Raw genomic sequence first — 6,016 nt, 5'->3', positions numbered from 1 at the left:
CTGCCACGGCGTGTGCAGGTAGCGGTGTGAAGAATACAGCGACGGCATCTTACTGCTAGGAACCTCCTGGTTACACCAGCCCACAGGGGATTATTGTGTCCGTCGTGCAGGGAGGGGCTGGGTGGAGAGGGAGAGGCTGGGTGGGAAGGGGAGAGTGGGGAGGGGCTGGGTGGGGAGCGTGGGGCTGGTTGGGGAGGGGCTGGGTGGGGAGGGTGAGGAGGAACTGGGTGGGGAGGGTGGGGCTGGGTGGGGCTAGGTGGGAGGGGTGGGGCTAGGTGGGGAGGGGAGAGGCTGGTCACCCCGTGGTGCCCTTATAAAACTCAACGTTTAACCTACTCACGCCGGCTTGTGCCCGCCCTCACAGTCGGGCATATTTGCGGAATACACCACCACGCCGCCGTTAACCCTGCAGGCCATTGACCGAGCAACCCAACGTCACTACCAGCTCCCTCCGCAGGAGGAATGTGTTTAGGGCGGAACGACGAAGCAAAATAAACCGGAGGGGATAGATGTAAATCGTGCCGTACACAATGGCCGACGTTTCTGGCAATAGGCCTTCGTCACGGCGCAATAAACCGCAGCGGTCGGCGTCGTGGCCGGGTTTATTGATTTATTTATAAATCACGGGGTGCTGAGCGCGGGGTCCAAAGGCCCCAACGCCCTCCCCAACCCAAAACGCCCAACGGCCAGCGACAAACAGCACGAGTGTGACAAGTTGTAACCGACAGAGAGAGAGTGCAACGCGTTGCTGCAACTAGACGAGGTTGTTGTTGTTGTAAGAGGTTGGGGGTGGGGGGCGGGGGGCGAGAGGAGGCGGTGGTGGTGGGAGGGAGGGGAGGGGGGAAATGAGGGAGGGGGGAGGGGAGAGGGAGGGGGGATTCCAGAGCGGAGCAGGACGAGGGCACAGGCAGAGCAGTGAGGTGACCCGCAGTGCGGTGAGTGGGTGGGTGTGTGGGTGGGTGTGTGGGTGTGGGTGGGTGGGTGTGTTGGTGGATGTGTTGGTGGGTGGGTGTGTGGGTGAGTTTGTGAGTGGGTGAGTGTGTGAGTGGGTGAGTGTGTGAGTGGGTGAGTGTGTGAGTGGGTGTGTGGGTGGGTGGATGAGTGGGTGGGTGTGTGGGTGGGTTGGGTGAGTGACTCGGTGGATGAGTGGGTGGATGAGTGGGTGGATGAGTGGGTGGATGAGTGGGTGGCTGACTAAGTGGGTGGGTGAGTGTATGGGTGACTGAATGGGTGAGCGAGTGAGTGAGTGTGTGAGTGAGTTGCAGTGTGAGTGAGTGAATGAGTGGGCGAGCGAGTGGGTGAGTGTGTGGGTGAGTGGGTGTTTGGGTGGATGAGTGAGTGACTGAGTGAGTGTGTGAGTAGGTGAGTGGGTGTTTGGGTGTGTGGGTAAGTAGGTGTGTGAGTGGCTCGGTGAGTGAGTGACTGGCTGATCGAGTCGGTGGATAAGTGAGTGGGTGAGTGAGTGGGTGAGTGAGTCAGTGAATGAGTCGGTGGGTGAGTGAAGATGGGTGAGTGAAGGTGAGTGAGTGAGTCAGTGAGTGGGTGAGTGAGTCGGTGGGTGAGTGAGTGGGTGAGTGAGTGAGTGGGTGAGTGAGTGGGTGAGTGAGTGGGTGAGTGAGTGAGTGAGTGGGTGAGTGAGTGAGTGGGTGAGTGAGTGGGTGAGTGAATGGGTGAGTGAGTGGGTGAGTCGGTGGGTGAGTGAGTGGGTGAGTCGGTGGGTGAGTGAGGGGGGTGAGTGAGTGGGTGAGTGGGTGAGTGAATGGGGAGTGAGTCGGTGGTGGAGTGAGTGGGTGGGTGAGTGAGTGAATGAGTCGGTGGGTGAGTGAGTGGGTGAGTGAGTGGGTGAGTGAGTGGGTGAGTGAGTGAGTGAGTGGGTGAGTGAGTGAGTCAGCGAGTGAGTGGGTGTTTGAGTGAATGAGTCGGTGGGTGAGTGAGTGGGTGAGTGAGTGGGTGAGTGAGTCAGTGAGTGAGTGAGTGGTGAGTGAGTCGGTGGGTGGCAGTCTATATATATACAGTCTATACAGGACCTGTTAACGCGGAGAGCGTGGAGCAGGGCGCGAGGGAGAGGGAAGAGGAGAAGAGAGAGTGGGGGGGGCGAATAGAGGGGAGAGAGAGAGGCGTGAGAGATTGAGAGAGGTGTGAGAGAGGGGTGGAGGGCAATAGGGGAGAGAGAGACGGAGAGACGCGGATCCAGGCAAGGTGAGTCCTACACATACTCCCGAGTAGTATTCACGCACACTTGACACAAAAACACAAAGACCCCCCCCCCGCCCCGTATAGCCTGAACCGTTCACAGCACGGCACACGAGGGGGTGGGTGGCCAGCACCACGCCCGGCCGACTTTGTCTCCCCAGTGGCGAAGTTCACACACCACACCAAGTATTCATTTTAGGCTGAGTCGACCTACGGGAGGCCCAAGACCGGTTCAGATAATCGTCACTGATGGTGTTGGTGGCCGTGACCACGAATCGAACTCGGGTCGCTGGGTTCGTAGTGCAGCGTGCTAACCGTTACACCACCGCTCCTCATTCATCACACACACTACATCACACACACTACATCACACACTACATCACACACACTACATCACACACTACACACACTACATACACTCTACACACACACTACATCACACACTACATCACACACAAGAGGCTCACGAGCATCAGAACAATCTCCTCCATCGATGCTCATCGCTTCGTTCACAGCCCTGCAGAGTCCCTGCGTGGAAGTTCCTAACCACGAGGGTGGGGGGCACACTCGTGGTTAGGAACTTCCACGTTCCTCTGGCGGTGACAAGTCTATTCCATGGATCGTTTCATCGATCCCCCCTCGTGTGTCGTGCCGGCCTTCATAGTCGCTGCTTCTCGCAAAACATCATTTGCCCCCAACATTCTGTCTAGGCTGTACGCGTGAGAGGGGGGAGAGAGGGGGGGGAGGGAGGGGGGAGAGGGGGGGGAGGGAGAGGGGGGGAGAGAGGGGGGAGAGGGGGGGGAGGGAGAGGGGAGGGAGAGGGGGGAGAGAGGGGGGAGAGTGGGGGGAGAGGGGGGGAGGGAGAGGGGGGAGGGAGAGGGGGGAGAGGGGGGAGAGAGGGGGGGAGGGAGAGGGGGGAGGGAGAGGGAGAGGGGGGAGAGAGGGGGGGAGGGAGAGGGGGGGGGAGAGGGGGGGGGAGAGAGGGGGGAGAGGGGGGGGAGGGAGAGGGGGGGAGAGAGGGGGGAGAGGGGGGAGAGGGGGGGGAGGAAGGAGCCGAAGTCGAGACGAGTCGCGCGCCGCGTTCGCTTCCAGCGCCGCCGCGGGGAGCGGTGGGACGGAGCGGCTTCGATGTCGATGCGGAGCTCACGGCGACAAAGTCACACCCAGGCGCTCTGCTACTTCTATCGCACACAGACACCCCCACCCCCCCCCCCTCTCTAGTGCAGCCTGCGACAGTGTTGGGGCGAGTGCTGTTAGCGAGTAGCACCTATGAGGGCCGGCACGACACACGACGGGGTGGGTGGCGAGCACCACGCCCGGCCGCCTTTGTCTCCCCAGTGGTGATGTTTACACACCGCGCCAGGTACTGCTTTGTTGACCTAGGGGAGGCCCATGACCCCGGTTCAGGTTATTGTCACCGCTGGTGGTGGCCGTGGGCGGGAATCGATCTCGGGTCGCCGGATTCGTAGCGCGGCGCGCTGACCGCTGCGCCACCGCTCCCCGACTCCACATCAACTGCGATGTCGCATTCAGACGGTCAGTCCAGCAGACTACGGCGTGAGAAGCAGTAGCGGAATCGTGTGACATCACCAACATCATCATCATCGTCGTCGTCGTCGCTGCGATGTCTCCTGCTTCGTGTTTGTGGCCGGGGCATTGCGTGGTGACACGCTGCACTCTAACGGCCTCTGTTGTGGATGACCAGAGTCGACACTCCGCTCGCTGAGAATGTTTAAATGTTCTGTGTGTGCAGCGTCAGCTGTCATCCGCATCATCCACCGCTGCTGCCACGGCGTGTGCAGGTAGCGGTGTGAAGAATACAGCGACGGCATCTTACTGCTAGGAACCTCCTGGTTACACCAGCCCACAGGGGATTATTGTGTCCGTCGTGCAGGGAGGGGCTGGGTGGGGAGGGAGAGGCTGGGTGGGAAGGGGAGAGTGGGGAGGGGCTGGGTGGGGAGCGTGGGGCTGGGTGGGGCTAGGTGGGGAGGGGAGAGTGGGGAGGGGCTGGGTGGGGAGGGTGGGGCTGGGTGGGAAGGGGAGAGTGGGGAGGGGCTGGGTGGGGAGGGTGAGGAGGAACTGGGTGGGGAGGGTGGGGCTGGGTGGGGAGGGGAGAGGCTGGTCACCCCGTGGTGCCCTTATAAAACTCAACGTTCAACCTACTCACGCCGGCTTGTGCCCGCCCTCACAGTCGGGCATATTTGCGGAATACACCACCACGCCGCCGTTAACCCTGCAGGCCATTGACCGAGCAACCCAACGTCACTACCAGCTCCCTCCGCAGGAGGAATGTGTTTAGGGCGGAACGACGAAGCAAAATAAACCGGAGGGGATAGATGTAAATCGTGCCGTACACAATGGCCGACGTTTCTGGCAATAGGCCTTCGTCACGGCGCAATAAACCGCAGCGGTCGGCGTCGTGGCCGGGTTTATTGATTTATTTATAAATCACGGGGTGCTGAGCGCGGGGTCCAAAGGCCCCAACGCCCTCCCCAACCCAAAACGCCCAACGGCCAGCGACAAACAGCACGAGTGTGACAAGTTGTAACCGACAGAGAGAGAGTGCAACGCGTTGCTGCAACTAGACGAGGTTGTTGTTGTTGTAAGAGGTTGGGGGTGGGGGGCGGGGGGCGAGAGGAGGCGGTGGTGGTGGGAGGGAGGGGAGGGGGGAAATGAGGGAGGGGGGAGGGGAGAGGGAGGGGGGATTCCAGAGCGGAGCAGGACGAGGGCACAAGCAGATCAGTGAGGTGACCCGCAGTGCGGTGAGTGGGTGGGTGTGTGGGTGGGTGTGTGGGTGTGGGTGGGTGGGTGTGTTGGTGGATGTGTTGGTGGGTGGGTGTGTGGGTGAGTGTGTGTGTGAGTGGGTGAGTTTGTGAGTGGGTGAGTGTGTGAGTGGGTGAGTGTGTGAGTGGGTGAGTGTGTGAGTGGGTGTGTGGGTGGGTGGATGAGTGGGTGGGTGTGTGGGTGGGTTGGGTGAGTGACTCGGTGGATGAGTGGGTGGATGAGTGGGTGGATGAGTGGGTGGATGAGTGGGTGGCTGACTAAGTGGGTGGGTGAGTGTATGGGTGACTGAATGGGTGAGCGAGTGAGTGAGTGTGTGAGTGAGTTGCAGTGTGAGTGAGTGAATGAGTGGGCGAGCGAGTGGGTGAGTGTGTGGGTGAGTGGGTGTTTGGGTGGATGAGTGAGTGACTGAGTGAGTGACTGAGTGAGTGTGTGAGTAGGTGAGTGGGTGTTTGGGTGTGTGGGTAAGTAGGTGTGTGAGTGGCTCGGTGAGTGAGTGACTGGCTGATCGAGTCGGTGGATAAGTGAGTGGGTGAGTGAGTGGGTGAGTGAGTCAGTGAATGAGTCGGTGGGTGAGTGAAGATGGGTGAGTGAAGGTGAGTGAGTGAGTCAGTGAGTGGGTGAGTGAGTGAGTGAGTGAGTCGGTGGGTGAGTGAGTGGGTGAGTGAGTGGGTGAGTGAGTGGGTGAGTGAGTGAGTGAGTGGGTGAGTGAGTGAGTGGGTGAGTGAGTGGGTGAGTGAATGGGTGAGTGAGTGGGTGAGTCGGTGGGTGAGTGAGTGGGTGAGTCGGTGGGTGAGTGAGGGGGTGAGTGAGTGGGTGAGTGGGTGAGTGAATGGGGAGTGAGTCGGTGGTGGAGTGGGTGGGTGAGTGAGTGAATGAGTCGGTGGGTGAGTGAGTGGGTGAGTGAGTGGGTGAGTGAGTGGGTGAGTGAGTGAGTGGGTGAGTGGGTGAGTGAGTGAGTCAGCGAGTGAGTGGGTGTTTGAGTGAATGAGTCGGTGGGTGAGTGAGTGGGTGAGTGAGTGGGTGAGTGAGTCAGTGAGTG

The sequence above is a fragment of the Lampetra fluviatilis genome, chromosome 56, assembly GCF_964198595.1.
Source record: "Lampetra fluviatilis chromosome 56, kcLamFluv1.1, whole genome shotgun sequence".
Lineage (NCBI taxonomy): Eukaryota > Metazoa > Chordata > Hyperoartia > Petromyzontiformes > Petromyzontidae > Lampetra > Lampetra fluviatilis.
The sequence above is the reverse complement of the archived record's forward strand: the minus strand, read 5'-3'. Positions refer to the sequence as shown.